Genomic DNA, 21534 nt, shown 5'->3' with positions numbered 1-21534 from the left:
ATATAAATACGAACATCGTCTATTTGAAATGAATACTGCAGACTTCGCCTATCTGTCCAGCCGAAATCTGGGCTGACATTTGCTATTTATATAGTAATAGTGTAAATAACATTGAAAATAAGACAATTTATTTTTATTTTCTATTTCTATTTGAGAAGAATTGAAGATGTCTACTTTCTGCCTTGTGTTTGGCGTATCCCTAACATCTGAAGAGAAAATTTATCTTAAAGAGAGCTTCGAAAATGAAAGAACCGACAACGGCGCCATTGATGCTGGTTCAGATCGAAATCATCGTGTTCAATCGACGATACCGTCCAAGCATTGGGCGGTAACAAATAAAGGCGTTTGCGGTGTCGTCGTCTTCATTCTCAAACTGCTACCACCAAACCCAGAGCAGAAATCGTGATCGACCCACCAGATGGGTCAGCTCACGCTTCTAAGCTTGAGCGCCGAACAGCAAACTCACAAATGAACCTGCAGTGCTACATTAGATTATCAATGATGCAAGTTAGCTGGCGCCCCTATCGGCATAAACAACTTTGGCATGCGTTGCTCCGATAGGATATAGCCGGCCATAATTGACAGTCCCTCCTGGATCTTCCCTCGATTTGTTTGGGTCGCCTGCTTTCAATTGACACAGCAAAACTCCAACGCAGGCGGCGTGTATATTAGTACGTGTAATGGTGCAGATCTTTCAATGTATATTTTAAACTGATGGAGTTTGTGGTTGTGAGGCAGGCAACTGTAGATCAATCCTCAGTCTAATCGAAGTTTATAACTGCCGGCCTAAAGTGTCGTGAGGCAACACCGATGGACGCATATGTGCATATAGATAGTTTTAGGGCTTACTCGAGTGCTTGTTTTATGTTATTAGCTTTCCTTATCTTTTTTTTCCATGTAGCAAACAGCAGAAATATATGGCCGCCTTGCTGAGAATGTAATAACCTATGATTATCTTCCATTTTTCTTCAAGTGCATTCATCCCATTTAATGTGACTATCTAATAGCTTCACTTCGGTACAGAATAACATTGTGGTGCTACTGCCATCCAACCTGCGTAAAGCACCATCATACATTTGTATAGACGCTAGTAATAGATAACAGCTACGACACATTTGAAGATAACGGTATTCGCCTACGAATTTTTGTCGTTTAAACTCTGCAGAAGCTCGTAACAGCAAAGGGATCCAATGAAGCTAGTATACTAGTCACAGAAAAAGTAGTTCGACTTTCGCCTTTTACGTTCCCCAGAGTCGTACAAGCCCATTTGTGTATATTGATAGGCTAAATGCTTGCCCATAACGCCAATAGCGTGATGTGCTATGAACTCGTACCTAGCGTTTTAGCAATACACTTGTCGCATACACAAAGGTACCACTAAGTTAAGCAGGGGCCGATCACCATACAAGTACTAGCCATCGTTATTACTATGACGAGCATCAATAGGATGTCATTTCGTGCGTGTCTACCGTTGCAGTTAGCTTGAAGGCACTGAATTTGACACATAACAACGGTTAACGTAAACAATCAGCTTGATAAATAGTTTATCATAAAAATACGGTTCTGTAAAGAAGTTACTGTTTGATACTGACAGAAGTCATCTAAATTTATTACGGAAGACAGTTCTCTCGATTTCGTCCAGTCCGTTTCTTCCACCATCGCTGCCCTTTTATCACAGGTTCACAAGCACGTTCGTAGCCCTTCTGCGTATACAGAAGGTACATATATCTAGCTAGAATGTATAGACAAGGTGTTCCCTTGTCTTACCCTGACTAAGCCGTTGCATAGGCCATCGCACATGTGTGTGTCTTTGTACCGCGCTTCGTCGAGCTGGATTGTGTTGGGTTACCAATTTTAGCTCCGTCGGCCCTGCCTTCTGTTGTCTTCTTGTCCTATGTGTGATTCTATGTCGCCATTGAATCCCTTGTGCTGCCAAAAGAGCCTGTTATAGAAGCAACGCGGTAGCATAGTAAGTCATTTATTTAGAAGGGATGGTTTGGTCATGTTTTCTTCTCCTTTAGGAAAAAAGAAAGGAGGCCGATAGAAAGGAATATGGCTTGATGGAACTTGCCTGAAACGGGTTACCGCCCCAGGGTAAGGAAAGTGAGGTGCGAACCGTCCGAGAGAAATGAAAGATCACTTGGCTGAGTAAGGCACCACCATCACTAGCGCCAGCACCGGCTACGAGTGAGTTACCCGTTTGTTCTAATAATATCTGTATGGTAGCTACTCATTCTAGTAGACTAAAACCTTCGCGTTCTTTCTATCCTGTGCTTCGTTTCGTATATATCGCGAGCAATAGCGCTTCTGTTATCTCTTTTTGAGTGCTCCATCAGCCACCGCCCAGTATGAGTTTACCTTTCTGTCTATCATGTTGAATCAGTAAAGAGAAGGATTACGCAATCATCCTTAAGGGTTCTGCATGCCGGCCCCTATTAAGTGTTAACAAACAACAGTAACTGTAGGAGTGAGTAACAAAAAGGGAAGCATATGTAGAATTGTAGAACAACCTTGAAACGAGGGAACATACCTAAGGGTCGGGAATGCTTAAACATGTTTTGATCCGGCGACTGCAGCACGACACACGGAACTCCTTGTTTCTAGTTGTTTGCCCAGATGATCATACTGTCGTTGGTGTTGGGGGCGGCACCAGTAGCAGCTATGGTAATGGCTTCAACAGGGTTACGATGTTTTGTTCATTTCTCGTAGCAAATCAACCATTGCTCTTCTATCTCCGCAAGCATGGCCGCATCTTTCGTAGGCTAAAAAGATTCCGTGTTAGCTTGGATTGAATTATTAGGCCAGAAGGCGGGATCTGGCCGCTCCTTACGCTAAAAATCTTTCAGAGTGAGTGAAAAAGCCAAGCTGGTAAAGAACGTCCTGGGCGTTCCGGAATTTTTCCAAACACCTTTCATCGGTGTGTTTGTATTTTTTGTTTCTTTTTCTGAAAAAGATGAACGAAAAAATAGATGCTTTCGCATGTTAGGAGAAGACGGAATAATCGTAGTAATAGGACAGGTAAATGATGCCTTATTTTATGGGTACGGATGGCCGAAAAATGGAATCATTCAAAGAAATCCAACTAATGCGGTGAAAAAAAAGAGTTCCGACCAGAACGAACAAGATGGACGAATTATGTGCGACACCAACTTAGGCTTTGACTTCTATCACAAAAAAGTTTAGGAAATCAAAATTTTGTCAAACGGATTTAGTAATAGTTTTAGGCGCGAGGTGCCGTGTTGTCGATTGTGTGACAGAACGATAAAGTTTGAGGGGCAGGGCTTGATGTTTAATGGTATGGCTTGATTTCACGTAAGATATGCTTCCATAGAAGGGAACTGTGAAACTGCTGGTGCCTGTAGTAGGATTAGATAAAAATATTGTTCATTTTTCGACAACGGAACTTGGTTTGAAAATGATGTGGTTTAAGTTCTTTTAAGAAACATTTGTACAAACCAGAGAAGAAGAAGAGCCAGAAGCGGTTCTACTTATGTGTATACGTACATTACCCGATATTATTACCGCTACCGGGTGATAGTGACTTATACACAGAAATTTAACTTCTTGAAGCATCTGAAGTCATTGAGTCTGCTCATTCAAATTCAAACAGCAACATCAACAAGTGACTCGTTTGCACATCCTTAAATATAATTAACAATAAATATATTGTAGTGTTACATAACGTTGCTAAAACGCTCAACAGAAATAAATAGCAGAGATGCCGTTTAGCGCTAGACGAGGTTTGGTCCCGTGCCATATTTTGTCTGCTTTATTGCCAAGCTATTATTATTATCCACACCGTTTACACAAACATGATTTAGTGTTTTTCTCTCAGCGTTTGCTTCAATCGTATTCGATGCTGACAGTCACATGACCCTTTTATTATGGACTATTGTGGGAATAGCACTGCAAGACTGAACGCTCTCGTCCTGTTGTTGTTGTATGGCTAACGCGCCGGTCCGTCCGCCTGGCTATGTCTTCCTATTTACGAGCCCCTTTCTCCTTGCCGCAGCTGTTAAGTGTGCCGCTGCCCACTGTTGTCTCTTCATGTTATCAGTGCGACGCTTGCGCAGGTTGCGGACTAGCGTTTCCTGCAACCGGACAAACACTGCTAGATGACTCTGCTGCTGCTGCTGACTCGAAGGATTTTCTCCATATTTTTGTCTTTTAGCGGTGCCTTTTTCCTTGGTTCAGCTCTTTTTCGACGTTCTAATATCTATTAGTTCCGCGGTTCTAGGCAGCGACCACAACGGTAACCGTCGTGGCCATCGTCGCCGCATGTGGCGGTGTTCCGTATGTAAGTGAGCAGACATGGGGGGGAAGGGGTGAGGTGCAACAATGGGCTTTCATCAATCTGTCTGTAACGTTTAAAGCGTAGAAAAAAAAACAGGGACCGATGTTTAAGTTAGGTGCAATGGTGACAATGCTACCCCATGTGCATGACGCCTGGGCATTCGGGTAACGTCCTGGAGCCGGGTTGGGGAATGTTATCTCACCAAAAAGCACCCACGAAGGGACAGTAATTGTTGCAAGTATCGTCTAATGCTTGCACGATGCTGCACAAAGAGACTTCGACATAAAAGTATCAACGGCGCATACACTTTTAAATGATTACTTATGGCCACATATAAAAATATCAATGAATTTGATTTGTTTTAGCCTAACCATACGATAGTCGTATCCATCTGTAATGAAAATTGTAAATACCACTACTACGTGTATATATATATATATATATATATGGTACTTAGGAAACGTGAAGTTTTGACAAAATTCCTATATTCACACTGGTGCTATTCAATCACTAAGCTGATTGGTTATGCGAATGATAGGCTAACCAAGGACAATACGTTAAAAGAGACCGGATTTCTTATAGAAGTTCACCCAAATAGGAGTTCCATTACTGAATCAATAGCTGCACATCCTCTTTTTGTAAGAACTGTCATCGATTAGTTTTAAATGGGTCGCAACTTGTCATCTTCTCATTTGACACGTAAAAGCAGAGTAAGGGCGCCACAGCGAGTACTAGGTTTAAACTGACTTCTACGGTGGCCATCCGATGCTCAGAATGGGCTTAAAATATCACTCATTTTACCTATCGTCAATTTATTTATTCATGGCCTGAACAGTTTTAATCAATTGCAGCGGCGCATATGGCAGCTTCGCGTGTACGTAACAAACATCGTTTCGTATATCTCGAAAAGGGTGGAATAGGCGGGGTGTGAGGGCCCTGTGCTAAAGCAATGGTTCGTACGGTGGCAGTCCATTAAGGCGACGACGTTCGGCGGTACTGGCGAGCCTGTTGTTAAATGTTACAGCAATCGATGTACGGGAAACGACCACATGGGCTCGTCTCGCAGCCGTAGGAGTTCTCGCAGTGTCGCAGTTGCCGGCTACTGCTTCCATTGCTACTGGCGAGTTCCTTAACGAGGTCTTCCTGATTAGCCATTGAACGAACGGCTATGGTCTCTTTCTGTGCGATGATGATACGTTGCCGATGGTAACGCTGACACATAGGGCGGTGACTACAACGCTCGCGGAGTTACCGGCCATGCTGCTTGTGGTGACCCTGCAGTTGCAGCTAATAATTCGGCTTCTCACCAAAGAATTGCCTCGTCGCTGGTTGACCAACATTTGATGGCCGGATATATTTGCCTCTGTGATCTATTGTGATTGATAGGTATAGACGCCAGCCGGCCATAGACTGCGAGTATTTTTCATTTCAGGGCTGAAGCCTTCCAGTCTCGATAAATCGCAAAACGCAACAACGCCTCTGGCACGACAACGGCCAATTTTGAAAATATTTCGAATACGGAGAAAGTAGTGAAAGCGAAATGGATCATGCGCTGAAAATCAACTAATTTGGAAGAAAATACTGAGCTTCAAATAGACATTGAGCCCGCGACTTCATACTTGTGATTACGAAAGCTGACCCACTCTGCCACCGTAGTACCGCTAATGCCCACAGAATTGAGGGTAAATCGGCGCGGGCGAACTGTTATGTAATGTGGAAAGGACCATCTAGACCATTGAGAAAATATCGTGAAATCCATTGGTGATGATGATGGTGGCGGGGGATGATTATGGTGACTCAATGATAATCACCATTAGGGATGAGGAAGCAATTGCTACGGGATAATAAAGTATACATTTACGACCCAATGTTTAGAAAGGATATATGCGCCCATTTAAATGTATACTGGGAAGGATCACTTCTGACTAGCATACTTGCGTATTGAAGCCCTTACTAACTAGCAAAAACAAAAAAATTGAATAAATTCGAATAGAGCATTGAATTTACGGTGTGCTTAGCACTAATGGTAATAACGATTATAGCGATTGACAGTTATCACAAATAGGGATGCCACGGGTATTGCCGGAACCATCTAGTTGGGGCTACAGTGTATCATAATCGAATAGCAAAGATTTTTGGGGCACCGTCATAAGGGGAGACTAGCTTGGGCATATTTAGTGCTGCTTTACTTTCCCTGTTATAATTAATCCTTCCATATCGCTCTAGGATAATTATAATATGACATGTGTATCAATAAAGCAGGGTATTCCCAGGTAGAATTATGCTATTATTAATTATTATAACTAAATTAGAAATATAAGGCAACTTTATGAAAAAGTTGAAACTGTAGTATTTATGGATTATAGAGGTAATTCGTCTATGCCACAATGGTCAGCTTTTTACATTTTTTAAATTACAGGGTCGAAAAGGAGAGGGGATTTGTCCGATCTACGTTCGACAGTCCTGCATCGATTTTAAATAACAATTGCGTAAAGGTGACATGCAGATGTTAAAATATAGCTCACACTAGTTTATATTAAACACACTACAGTTAAACATCTTTATGGGTAGAACTATTCATAGTTCTCCGCGGGCTTCTCCGTGGAATGAAAGCACAGATCGATTGGGCATAGAGTAGTTTTACGTTCTATGTGTTCTTATATACGCGAACTTATGTGGGAGTTTGCTAAGCGAAAACAGGAGTCATAGCAAGTTGTCGTTCGATGCCCGTCTAGCAGTAGACCCTAATGAGGATTCTGGCTTCTCCAGAAACCATTGGCAGGCTGGCGCTTTTGTTCCGGATGACCGCATCGACGAAAATTAAATTCAAAACCCGCCGGCGGCAATCAGCAGGCGGGCGAGAAGTCGGCCTGTCTGGTTGCAGAACCAAGCCATGAGGGCGCTCAGGCGAAGCTGAAAACATCGCCTGCTAGTTTGCCGTTCTTTCAGTTATTCAGGCTGGCTGTTTAAGTCACTCTAACGCGCAGACTGTCGACTAGTGCCTCAACCTCCTCCTGTAGCCAGCTTCGGCCCCGCCAAGTTGAGCTACTGTCGAACAGCCTAAGCGTTAACTATTAAATAACAGCAACGGCGACGACGACAGCAGGAAACCGTCGTGAAGAATACAGCGAAGGAGACTGCTCAGTTGGGCAGTAAGGGTTAGGGGCGCACTGGGGTTATAGAACGGGACGCAGAGAGATTTCGCAGGCGGCCGGAAGCATCGGGACCTGTCTCTGCCACCGCATCGGAGGTGGAAAACAGCGGTTCCTAACGCAAGCGGCAAAATTACTTTACGAGGGTGGGCAAATCAGGGTAAAATCAACGGTTCGCTGAAATTTGACCATTAAGGTGTCGATGTCGTCGCGTACACAGACGTATCACAGCCTCTCTCGGTGCCCCGGCAGAACCCAATGAAAAAAGTAGCGGCTGCGAATCCACTAGAGGTATCGTTTGACAAATAAAGCCTGTACACTAGTCGATCCTCAGGAGGCGGCAGAGCGAGTGAGCTAAGGAAACATGCGGGGTAAGGGAAGAGGGGAGTGCAAATTGTCTCAACCATTTTTTCTCAAGAGTAAACTTATTCGCGGGAAACTGGTATTGATCTCTCAAGAACGTGATGCTTTTTGTAGTTTGTATGTTGAAATATAGGCTATGTAAGAGATCATCGATAGCTAGCTGATTTAGATTTATAACTGTCTGTATAAAAGATTTATAACAATCTCTTATACAGACAGACAATCCACGAAATAAAGTTTCGAGCAGAAAAAAAGCAGCTGTTGTTGAAGGTGATGTTTTTAAATGATTACTAGAATATTTCACATTGAATGCAAATTGGTTCTCTCGAATTAACCTTCGGAGCGTGTCTTAGGTTTATTTTGCTATTTGGTTTGCTACTTTGAGTTGTTCTCAGACTGAGTTCACAGAACTCGCAGAATACCAGCTATCAATAGCGTGAAACTGCGAGTATAGTAAAATGCAGCTATTGTACTTTCCCGATAGTCTGTAATTAATCGACTGATATATCACGGAAAAACATTGTTTTATGGATGGAACAGTTTACAAAATAGGATGGCTTAGATCTATTGAGGCGAACCTATGCTGACGATAGACAGCAACCTGAATTATATACAGGGAGCTATGGAAATTCTTTAAATATCGAAAAAGACAGAGGGCTCAAATTTATGATTGATATGCGCATGTCGTTCCCATCCTCTAGCGTAACATATTTTACGTCAAAACTCCGATAGCGGCAGCGGTATCGGATGAGGAGTAGCCAAGTGTTGGATCGCGGACGGGACGTTTCGTTACTTCGATTTACAGCTTATTCCTTTTGTTCGTCGTCTGCTTTTATGCAGTTCGTTACTTGACAACAGCAACAAAGAGAGTGTATCGGCCTAACCGCCCGGTTGGCAACTTCTTTGATTCGTTGGTTTCCACGAGCTTTCTGGGCAGTTCTCGTTCGTTCGATAGCCCTGAAAGGCACACACGAACGGCACAAGTGAAAAACAGGGGTAGAGAAATGCGGTGGCAAACGAGCAAAGCTTGTTTATTGCCTCCTGTGTCGCCATCCATGGATACCCTGGTTGCATTTTGTCTTCGTCATAGTGCTTCTTGTTCATTCGCTGCGTGCGTCCATTGCGCACGGAATCCAACAAGGTAACAAAACCCGCCTGCCCGCCAGCGAGCTCGCGGGTTCGGACCGGTCGACAGTCGCCTTTTTCTCCAGCAGGCGTTTCGTGGAATCGACAGGCAAGACAGTCTTACCAGGCGTCGCCAAGGCCGCCTGCCGTGAAAAGCGAACTACACGAGAAATAGTTCGCTCGTTCGCCTTTAGGGAAGCTTGCATGTAAAGCTGTTGCTCTTACATTGACAACAACACACTGAGGGATCGGCCATCCTCCACTAGTCCACACCGCCGTATCAGACAGGGATACAAAGGGCGAACTGCTGGGAGAACTGGTGAATTCTGTGCGTGGTGTGCTTATAGACCTTTTTTCGGGGGATGTCCGCAAACCGGCGTACGATCTGAACGAAAACGTTCCAGTACCTTCCCTTTTTTGCAACATTCACCGATTCCCCCTGAGGAATGCGGTATTGTTTCTCACCGAAGAGAAGAAACTAACTGCTGTAAGAAGAGGGAGCTGGGGGTGCTATGAGCAGTGACACGCGATTTAGCTTTTCGCTTGTAGCTACCACTTTACCAACCGAAAGGTAGGGCGATCAGGCATCTGGCGTGGCGTCATGGGTTTTCTCAGCTGTCCTTTCAAGTTCGTCGTTTTCTGCCACACGTTGTTTATGTTCAACGATTTTCATTGCTACCGCAAGGAATAAAAGCCAATATCAACATAAGGGTCGTCGAGAAAACGGATCTGTTCTCAGAGAAATAGGCAACGTCAACAGCACCGTCTCACCATCAGTAATACAATGTGGGGTGTGGGAAAAGATGCGGCAGAAGTGCGATGAACAGCTTAACTGTCTCTGAATATTGTACGAGCCAAGAGCGCGAAACGCGCATCGTAAAGCCGAAGTAAAACGTCGGAGGTTTCTTGGTCGCCGGGTAGGGTGCATTGGGCGCAACCATCGAGCAATTCGTAGTACTGGCCCTGGAAAGCACAGGTGCCAGTCCGTAAGGTCCCGTTAGTAGAAGCTCTAGTGGTAGTAGTATTGCGCCGCTAGAAGTCGGCGATCACTCCGTAGCAGATGAGTCAGCACGGGCGTATCTGTTTCTACTTCAACTGAATGATGCACTGAATGCCAGAGCATGCCTTGGCGGCGTCCTCGACATCAGCAGCCGTGAAGACGGCTTTAATGCGCAAAATCGACGTTCACTGGCATTGTTGTGCTATGAGATCTTTTCATCCATAGGATTAGAGATCTTTCCTTCTTTCGCTTTCGTTTGGTGTCTTTTTCCATCCATACGTCGCTGCTTCCCGTATCGCTTTTGCTGACAACCATTATAAGTTCTTGTGGCGCAACAACGGGCGGGCTCCTTGCCGCCAAAGTACAGCAGGAAAAGAGACCAGGAAGCGTTTTTCCCCTATCCCCCGCTTTTCGTCCCTAACCCGACAACTCGTTTGCTTACATGTATCTCACATCAGTTCAAAACACTTAGTTTGAAATGTTTTAGGGAGTTAGAGGCTGTGGAGCTAACTTTGAATTGTTTTATACATGGCTATGAGCGCATAAAAGAAATACTTTTGACCTTTTATTTTTGCTGTTGTTGCCCCACAAATAGTTCATAAAGCAGATATTACGCTCGTTTATTACCCATTAAGCGGTGCGTTTGTCGACTTAAACTATAGCTGAGCTACAGCATAAGTACGGCGAATGACAATATTGTAAATTTATATGACACAGTCATAATGCCTATGAAAGAAGTTGATTATTCATCTCATTATATTATATATAAGTTTTCATAACCTTCTAATAATACAACTTCCATTCAAATCAATTCAAGTAAGCTGCAAAGCGATCACAAGCAAGTTTCTTTGCTAGGTAATATTACACGAGCTGAATAGACATACCCTATTCAAGCAGGTGTCCTTTAATAACTGGCCAAGTAGCTTTTACCTTGTATTACTTTTTAACCTATTTGACAAGAAAATGCTGGCTGTCGGTCTGCTGCTGGCTTCAAATGATGACATGCGGATAAAGCAGGTAATGCGCGTCAATTAAACCCGCGCCCAGTTTCGATCAGACCCTTCCTGGCTGCTAAATGAAAGTCGTTTGCATCTGCCGCTTTACTGGGTGATGAGATACGCAGCATTCGTTCATCCTTGACCTGTCTCGATACTTATTGCGCACACAAAAGACGAGTGTATCCTTCGCTCTGCGGTGTTAATCCTTGATATGACTTGGTCATAGCATAGGTCTAAGGTTACCCATGCTATTATTCGCGTTGCTCGAACAGTGTCCAACAGCGGCTGACCGGCGATCAACCTAAGCTTGTGTCGCACCTGCTGCACTTTCTGCACCGTAATATAACCGTAAGGATGGACAAGCGGCGGTCGCTATCGGCAATAACGCCGTTTTTCCCTATCTTCCACGTGAGCCGCAGGGACCGCCACGTTTCCAAATGCCATTACGACCACTACCTACCAACTGCTTCGTCTTGTCGAGACTTCTGAGCGATGCCGTTCTAGTATTCTAACCACGTTCATCTCTCTGTGACACGCTGTAGATCCGTATGCGGATAATGCAGAAGGCAGGCAAGACCACTAGCACCTTTTGATTTCAAGGTGTTTCTGGCGTTCACAGCGTGCCCTGCTTGGACTTGCCTGGCGCGCCGTGACGTAGCTCCGGAAGCGCGGCTCTCGTCCTCAGGGACGCTTTTATGCTACGAAACTTTAGGTTCAAGGAAGCGCTTGGACCATTTGCAGCATTGCGCCTGCAGCGACCACAGCGATGCTACTGCTACGTTGCATGACGTTGCACGACACTGACCAGATCAGACTTCTGGTTTATAAACAATGTAGATGCATTTGTTTCTCTACAAATCTGAGAGTGTTCTAGGGTTCATGTGCATAGTCAGTCGTAGTAGACGCACACGTACACCATCCCACATCAACCGCGCTGCCTGGAATGTACTTTCCAACCAGTTGCCTAAGAAATCAACAACGATTTGCTCGGTCCTGCCTTAAAGTGAAAATGGTGATCGATTATTTAGCGACTAATCGTCAAATAATGTACCCAATTTTGTTACAGTAGAATGTTGTATTAAGCATGTTGAACTTGGACTTGGCTTACCTTAATATATGGTCACTGCCAGCAAGAAAAACATGCTAATGACCTTCATTTCGGACGCTTCGATGTCACTGCCGCATGATACATTTGACATGGGCTCATTATACAATTCTATTTACTATGACATCATCCATGTCCTTCAACCTCGCATACGCGTGCTTATGGCTCTAAAACTGGTTAACCATTTTTTGCCGAAGGATCGAAAAGGATACTGAGTTATTCCGGCGAACGATGACACCATGTCTCCTTTCCTCAGCTCGCTGCTACCCTCGAATATTACACATACATCAATATTTTGCGATAGAAACAGAATTGATACGTAATATTGTCTGGGTTAGACCCAATATTTTACGTGTTCCCAGGCGCCGCTACTGAAGAAAGCGAGTGTAGCTTTTCTGACTTAAATCAAACACCAGTAAACCTACTAGCCTATCTAAGTATAGCGAATCGCCCACTATATGGACAATCTCGAATAATTGGATATTGCGTCCAACTAAATGAGTGGCACACGTCACGTTCAATCGTCTTGACCATCAGTTCCCAAACCCGTTGCACCCCCTCGTAGATTCCTGTGTCGAAAGCAATATCATGTAATTGTTAATATGACCGACATTCAATATTCCGGATGTTGCTAGGCGCTATTGTGGGACACCAGTCTGCTAGAACAACAATGAGTGTTATATCGAAAGCCGAACGCAGGGATTGCTGGAATATTACAATGACTGGTTGTCGTCTACCCGGCAAACCCTAAATGGGCCGAAAGTTTAACCATTTGGAGATGGAAATTGACAGTGAGTACACAAACGACTTTCCCGTAATAGTAACTTCATTTTAGTACTAACGCAAGTATTGACGTGAAGCAGGCCAGCAGAAGCTATAAGCCCTCAAAATGCGAACTACTTATTAATAATAAGTAATCCTTAATATCACATCGAGCATTGCGACGACGACGTCCTAGCGAGACGATTTCAACAACAACACTGGCCTTTACGCCAGTTTAAAGTTGAAAATTTGTTTGACTAGCTCGGCAAGGTCGCATTGTAACACTTATGTTTGTCGGATAAATCTGACGTGGAAGTTTAAAATAATAGACTATACGGACAATGGCTAACACAGCCTTCAATCGATGCCTTAATTACAAAGTACGCAAAATATTTGTGCTCAGAAAAAGCACGCTGTCCGTGCTCGGTAATCTATTATTCTGCCTCGGACCATAGTGGAAGATAAATAGCGAGCCCACTAAAGCGACGGCTACGGAAATGCCTACGAAGTCGTTATCTTAATTAACAGTAGCAAACAAAAAAATGGTGCTGCTCAGCGTAACATTTATTTTATATCGGCTTCTATACTGGTCTATGCATATAACATTTTTAGCTTGTTCACATATATTTCTAATATAATACATGCATTGATTCAATCGATTCAAATCTCTCATATACAGGACATATGGAGGGGTGCGGGAAAATCCAATTCGTCGAGGGTAACTGATTTGAAATGCGTGATAGCTGCTGGGAGATTAAGAGGTATTACGGATAGACCAAGCCTTTGAAACTGCGTCAACGGTCTATGAATAAGCGAGGTCGGGAAGTGGCCAGGGAACATTTTGCACCAGAATCGTCGAAATACCCCTCGATAAATACGTTTTGTTGCGCAACGGTCCGAGAGAGGTTTAGGACCTGGGAGATACGAAAACAGGAGCATAAGCTGTAGGTATGACTGCCAGCCTTCCGGCGGTCTAACCATCGATTTCTCAACTCATGGCCGCGGGACGGAAATAAATAGAAGTTTCCTCAGTGTGCCTTTCGATATAGTCGATCTTCGCCTGTCGTTTTCATTGATTTCCCATCAGCTGTCAAACATATCCATCCGCCGGCTGCGTCTGCGTAAGACAGCTGCCGCTTCTGTTCTAAGAAGCCGACATTGACTGGAAAGTACTGCACTGACAGTTTACCCCCTTAAGAAAGCTCTCCGATATAACGTTTGAAAGTCTAAAAGTCGCTAATGATAGCAATCGAATGGGCATGCAAGGTCGTTTCGATGTTTCGACGATTTTCGCAGATGCTACGGTTGGTTGTTATTTTTTTATTGCTAAACCAGCTTAAAGTACAAATGTACCCAACAATATGGTTGGGCTCAACGACACGGTGAATGTTGACTCATTATTTTGCTAGATAATACCTAATTTTAGTACTACTACTACTACTACTACTACTACACTGAGTTTGCCTGTAGATATAATGAAAAACCCGGTACTTTTTTGCAAACTGTTTGCAAATAGTATAATAAATAAATTATTGCCACCAACCATTTGTATATATTATCACTCAATAGTCGTACGGTGGAGCTGGAAAGGTGTCATGAGTTCTGCATAGAGTACTGCTATTCTCTGAAGGTCTGCGAGCGCGCCAGCAAAAGAGTGACTGTTTGTGTGTATGTGCCTGTGGCGGTGCGTGCATACTCCTGATGAATATTCATTTTGCTAAAAGGATTGTTATTTCTAAATGAACAGTTACCCTTACTGCCCTGCCCTTACGCCGTCCACGCCTTTCTAAATGGATAGATAAATTACCAAAAATACGCACTGCTACTGCCAAGACAGCATAGATATCTTCGTCTAATAATGCATGGAGATTTTAATGGGATTAAACGGCGCCAGCAGGTTGGTAGGGATCGGAGGAACAACTTCATAACCAGAATACCGTTGTCGTTCCTGCTGTTGCTAACTACAGTAACTGTGTCGATTTGTGCCATCGTGGCAGAAGGAACGACACGAAGTCGTTCACCTACGCCGTCCCGCCCTGTCTGCTTTGCGTAACTTTGAAGTCTCCATGCTTTTGCATCGCTTAGGGCTTTGTTACGCGGACGTTATCTAGCGCTAAACGCTCGGGCACAATAATTTAAAGTGTAATCGTGTCAGATTTTATTTAGGTCTTGATCGGATTGTAGCAAACGATGGCTGGACTCGACGTTCTCGCAAGAACAAAGAAACAGTTCTCATTGTACACATCATTACATACGTTAGAGAACTAGCATCGCAGACAATCTGGATACAAGTAATCGTCTAGTTAATAATCTACTTACACATCGCCTTAGCAGGCTGTTCCTATGAGAGCTCATTGAAGCAATGGATTAACAAGAAAATGCGCAAATAAAAACAAAGATTCATTTGATCGCTGCGAACGCGTCAGTCCTTGTTGCAGTCATGTCTTGCTCGCTATTTAGAATAAAATTGGACCCACTGAACTGATGACCATCCCAATTGCAATACTTGAGGTTGCCGCAGGACGTGCAATCGATCTCTACGACTGTTAGCAATGTAGCAGCACGCCTCGTATCGGCACATGAACGCTATTAGCTGAGCCCTAAAGACGCATAGGAAATCCAGGTGACTGTTATGACAGTTTTGTCACAATTAACTTAGCCATACCGTCCTTAGCAACACTTATCAATTGCCATGATCTGTAGATGTTAAAGGTACATGTTTTCTTCTGCTGTTCCACAAAGGTAGAGGAAGAAGAATCGTTCAATTTGCATACCTAAAAACTTATCGACATAATCACGATACATGACCAACGAAAGATTTAACGACAGGTACTTTTGAAGCAGTTCTGAAAGGGAATTAAGACAAACATCCCCAGGCAATATCTTCTGCAAGGCGGAAGCATGCCGGGGATAACGAGGGAGTGAAAAATTAGTTTGTTAACTTTAGAAAGCTGAGCTTTCTACCTACCTAGTACACTCGGTGTTTCAAATCAACTTGTCAAAATAAAGGAACTGACCAAAGTTGCCAGTTCTACCTATATAGCGTGTATTGCGCTAAAGGAACACGCATTATTCAACTGGTATCTTTTGACTGATGCATTTTTTGGGAACGAGCATCAACATCATTCTCGTTGCACAGAGCTTGCTTAGGTATTTTCGACTTTCGCTTTCGGTCGGTAGTCTTCACTCACGTCTGTTAGCTTTGCACTCTCCTTGACGAAATGGAGTCGATCTGACTCGGCAGGAAATTTCTAAGATTCACGTCTCGCGAAGCGGGCAAAGACGAAATGGCCTCAGGGCAAAACGCTTGCGCAAATATCACCGCTGCAATAACTTAAAGAAGCTGACGGCGACCCGAGTTCAATTTTGTTACGTTGCAATTAACGAACGACTGGCAATACATTGAGAAGCTGCATAATTTTGCTACGAAAACAGATTATTTCAATGGTAACACTAGGAACAGTATTAGTATTCACATCTGCGGACAGATAGGTTCTAGGCGTGTAAAGGTATACCTAGTCCTCTAATAAACCCACCAGTATTTAATTGTAAGCGTACGGTAAAACATCGATAAGATGTCTTGATTTGATTGATTCACGTTTTCAAGACACGAAAACTCCGATGTCAAACTACTGATCGACGACAAGCTTCTATATTTTACTACATTTGTACTACTTTCTAGCACGCATCTAAGCTCTCTGTTTCAAGGGGATAATTTGCTGGTCACAACTTATATATATAATATGCTGGCGTTGTGTTTCGTTTGCAGCACTATCTGTGCACGAAACAGACGCAGATCGATAATGGCATCAATTGCACACAAATTTAGTCAACCGCTCGGCATTATTCGAACGGTTTTACCAAAATATCATTTAGCTAGAGACAGGAGCCCTGGCCACTTAATTGACGGACTGATTAGAAGGGATTATTTTTCTCGGAGGGCAACAACTTGTCTTAGTCGGATTTATCCGTAGACGGTCCGTTACCGGCAAAAAGGCCACTTTAAAGGCCGATAAAAGAGATACAAAAAAGATGCCACTATAGATAGGTCACGGCAGAACGTTTATAACCATGCAAAAATTATATATATGATACGTATACCTTATCGAGTGATCTTCCTTTTCAATGATTTCAGGTGAGACAGTCATCCATACAACTTTAATCTACCGAAGTCGAACACTTCACCGAGGACATCCATTTTACATGGTTGTGTTTACCATCCAAATCGCGGGCTACAATGGCACGGGCATCCGCTAAAATGTAGAAAAGTAGAAGAATGTCATAGTAAACAGCGAAATACATAGAAAGTATCCTGATTGGCTAAGTACGTAAGTATAGAGATTTTAGCGGAATAACTAAGTGAACTTTGAATTATTTATGAGTAGTAAGAGCCGTCGAAAACAATATTGCACGTACGTGCACCGCGTATATGTATTGGTGGCATGTATATTTTACATTACATTGTATTCCAGCAAGGGCGTGGGAGTTGAATCTATTATCTCTAGGACACAAACACAGTAGTGAGAGAACCAATATAGACCGAATCTATTAATAGCTATTAGAACACCCATTTAGATTTTATTCATGTTTTCGTTATATATGTTTTCTATAGAAATCGAATAATAACGCCTCGCATTTGTCCTACGTTTACTAAATTATAGTCGCTTTGTGTTTTACCTGATCTTTGGAGCAATCTAACTAGACCTTCAGTGAACAACTCGTAATGGTCAGCGAATTTTCTCCATAAGCTAACCAAATAAAATCGTTTACTTACAATTTGTTTACTCATAATTTCAAACAGAACATTTTTCTAGTTCGATAAAACACTATTCATCTTCTATGAGAAATATGTTTTCAACAGAACTGTTCGAGTAAATGAAATCTGCTAGAAAACCAATATAGATTTACGAACGCGTGTAACGTAAGCACTCCACCGCTGTCACTCCAGCCGAGACGGTAAATGAATATAATTATACTGCTAATTATGTACACTCGACGAGGGTATGCAGCAGAGGTGAAGGATGCGGGTGAGAAGTCTAGTAATCTTTGGTGAAGTACGGAGTTTGGGTTCTGCTGCTCTTGATGTCTTCCGTGCTCTTTCTGCCAAAGTGTTTTCACCATTTTTCTCAGTTAGCTATCCCCCGATAGTCGGTCGGGCAAGTTTCATCGTCAGCAGTAGCCTCATTATTGAAATAATATAGCGGTAAACATAATTAGGAAGCAAAAAAGCAGTTACTGTTGTGAGTGCGACATTTCTTGACGAAACAGACTACATCGCTACATGCTAACTATGAAAGCTCCACCAGTAGTTATCTGGCGCCATTTGTCACAAAGCTAAACAAGAATTAGGGTCTAGCAACCGTGAGAGGGACAATAGCACTCCGCCATTCGGCAAGCTGCCATAACTAGCGTCGGCGGCCGACAGATCGCCGATAGTGGTTTGTCGTCCCTGTTGCCACAGGCATCAAAACGGGTGACACGCAAATATCATCGCCTGTGTCTCGCGCTCCCGCGTTAGCCTCGCCTTGATTCTCTGAACCCTAAAGAGCGAAGCAAAAAGAGGAGAAGCTTTCGTCAACGAGGAGACCTTCAGAAGGGACGGAAAAAAGATGCGCTGCAACGAAAAACACTAATGGAAGGATTGAAAGCCTCCGGTGAGTTCGTCGCTTTGACTAGTGCTCGTTACGTTTGTATTCGTCGGCGGCGGCAGCATTTGTCCAGCCTGGTTCTACATGGTAACGGAGTGTCTTGATTGGGAACTTTCACCGCTTAATCCTCCTAACTTGCCATAGGATGACTGAACCTTGTGCGACTTTTTCTGCGAAGACTAGTTGTTTTTTTTCTTTACTCCCCCTTTCTTTCTCGCCTTTTCCCTGTTTTCTATATTTATCGAGCCTTCTTTGACCTTTTACTGCCCCCCAGACGTTATTTTACGCTGCTGCCTTTCGTTGATTCGACCCCTTTTTGCTGCAGTATCCCTTCAGGTCTACTTTTGCATATCTGCCGCTGACGATGTAATTTAGAGAAGCAATAAGAGTACCAAAAGCATGAAGGAACTTGCTGATCATGGTTAACGATACCGACATTACAAATTTAAAGCCGTTTCAGCTGTTAGCATTGTTGAATAAAAGAGGCACACCTTTTTCAAATCTCCAAATCGACAGCACTAGAAGAGTAACCCAGATACCGAACATGTTCAAAGTGCATCATGTGACAATCGTTATTCTTGTAGTACCAGTTGTATAGAATCCTAGTAAACTAGCCTACGTTTTCCTGATTTATGTGGGATAACTTTAGAACGTTGCTATTAAATCCATATTCAGACATACAGCATTTGTTACAGACTAGCAAGAAAGATAGTGGGGTAACGGTAGACTGGAACAAAAGAAAAGAGGGACACCTAGGCCTGTATCGTATTATATATCTGGCGATGGCGGCACGGGAGGCGGCAGCTGGTTCTCCACAGGCATACAGACACTAACACCCGTGCGTCGTCGATTGTAGGGACAACCAGTGGGTGTAGGACACTTTTCTGACGTAGATGAGAATTAGAAAACGGATAGTCGAGAGTATGGTGATTGGTGTCGCCGTTGCTGCTACCGTCGTTTGTTGTTCTAGTCGCTGCCGTACGCCTAGAAGCACGACCTGAAAAAAGGCCAAAGGCGCTAGCCAACACAACACAGAAAACAACGGAAAGAAGGAATAGAGGTAGAAAGATAAAGCGACCAAACGAACTCAGAATGATACGACTACAACCAACGACTTGAATAATGCATAGATATTGTAGAATTGAAGAGACGCTATGGAGAGGTCGTGCTGCTGATGCCACTGGTGTCGTTCTGTGAAAATGTTCCTGAGAGAAGAAAAAAGATATACATCTTCGGATCTGATCATGCATAACAAATTTACATTGTTATAGGAAACAAACCGCAGTTGCCGTGGCGACCACGTCGAAGGGGTCGGTGTTGGGGGTAGTAGCAGTGACAGTGCTGAAGCATCGTCCTTGTAGAGACTTATTACACTTCAGCAGGATGAAAGCTGTCTGCCTGACTGGGTAGATCTGCCACCACGATGGTATCGCGTATGTGATAGTCTTATTGAGGCGTCTGTTCTGCACGGAGGCACCATGAAGCGGTACACGGCTCTGTGCAGCTGGGGATTGTATGACGGCGTATAGGCTATGCATGCGCGTTAGCAACGCGTACCGTCTTTGATAGTCGTTCTCGTCAGATAGTCGTATTTTTGGTCTAAATTTTACACTTATCTGAGCATATATATATATATATAGTGTTGCAGAAGTACCCCACTGGATAGTGAGTAATTTAAAAGGCGTTTGCATTCGAACGCCCGGCTGGAGAGTCCCTGGATAAAGCAGGTTGTGACGCTATATTAAAGCTGATACATGCGACAGCGCATATTAAATGGCCGATGAACTGTCCGAGAAATCAGTAAAAGAAGACAAAATTTATTAAACAATTAAGCAATCGTCCGGGGTGGGTATATACATTAAGTTTAGCATCTTCAATGTGAAACGTTTTGGTTGCCCTTGGAGGAGTGGTTGAAGTCGCTTGTGAAGGCGAAAAATAGATGCCGGTATTAGTTGGCAATTGGTGGTCAGAGCAGGGGGCACGCAGAAAATGTGCGGCAAGGGCAACGAGTAACGAATATACGGGATCAAATTTCAATTCAAAGGTTGTGCCCACAGGAGGCTGGAATTGGGTTCACGAAAAAACCAAAAAAGAATAAAACCAGAAGGGCGGCAGTAGTTCGAAGGTAGATGCATTAAATGCAGCGCCTTAAAGAGTTGTGGCCTACTCTACCAAGAGTGACCTTCCCGGCAGTAGGCCCATACAGACCTGTGATGATCCACTGTATGGAGGGTTCGGTTGTTTCGTCGTGTTGGGGATCCACGATCACATAACTTGGAGCATTTTTTTTTTACCTTAGACCCTGAAACCGGGTTACGCGGTCACTCGGTTATTGGCAAACGACGAAGTGGGAAGGTTGAAGTCAGTGGTAGCGTTGCTCCATGTGAGCGTTCAGCTCTGGATATTGACTAAAACTGAATCGTTCTCTTTACGAGGTATCTTTTGTCGTGAAAACGACGAAGGTAACTCGTGCGGTGACCTATCTCAGGATGGCAAATATGGCTGTCAAAGTGTTAGAGAAGGTGAGACAATATTGGACGATCCATTGTAACAGTCGATCTCAAGTAGCGCATAAACATGATTGTGTGAGAAACGAGTAACTTACCAACGTGAGAATTAAGCACGAGTCTGATGAGTTCGTCTACAGGAATGAAGGCAACATCATCATGCAAGGAAGCGAATGATCACGGAAAAGCGTAAACACTCGTTAACGTGCACGTTAGGGACTAGTTCGTATGCAGCACACTGGTGATTCTTCAATAATAGGGTCTACTAGCTAGAGTGGCCGGAACAGGTTTTCTTGGGTGTGTTGCGATAGCAACGAGTGCTCACGCCGCAATGTGGCAAAGGAAGCCACTTGAAAATAAATAATCGTTAAAGTCGTATGAATCCAGGATCCTGTGCACTCCGAAAGGGGAGGCTCGCTTTAAGATCGACGTGTGCGGGTAACGAATAGATGGCTTGCCGGCCTGCGGAGTTGAATAGAATACTGTAAATGGATCCTCGTGTTTAAAATGCGCATAAAACCAGTAAGCAAATGGAATAAAAGGACAGCGCCGTAACGCATAAGCTTGCATCAGTACTGGC

At 43.6% G+C, this 21534-nt stretch overlaps 1 long non-coding RNA gene across 1 annotated transcript; it reads left to right on the top strand.

Annotated features, from left to right (window-relative positions):
- The first annotated feature begins 2025 nt into the window (after positions 1-2025).
- Positions 2026-17457, top strand: LOC147752565 (uncharacterized). Its single transcript, XR_015313716.1, has 2 exons — positions 2026-2187; positions 16935-17457. It is a non-coding gene; the product is annotated as an uncharacterized LOC147752565 (long non-coding RNA).
- The last annotated feature ends 4077 nt before the right edge of the window (positions 17458-21534 follow it).

Source organism: Varroa jacobsoni, unplaced genomic scaffold (assembly GCF_002532875.2).
Source record: "Varroa jacobsoni isolate VJ856 unplaced genomic scaffold, vjacob_1.0 scaffold_1162, whole genome shotgun sequence".
In the NCBI taxonomy this organism is placed as follows: domain Eukaryota; kingdom Metazoa; phylum Arthropoda; class Arachnida; order Mesostigmata; family Varroidae; genus Varroa; species Varroa jacobsoni.
This window is presented reverse-complemented; position numbering and strand designations above follow the sequence as displayed.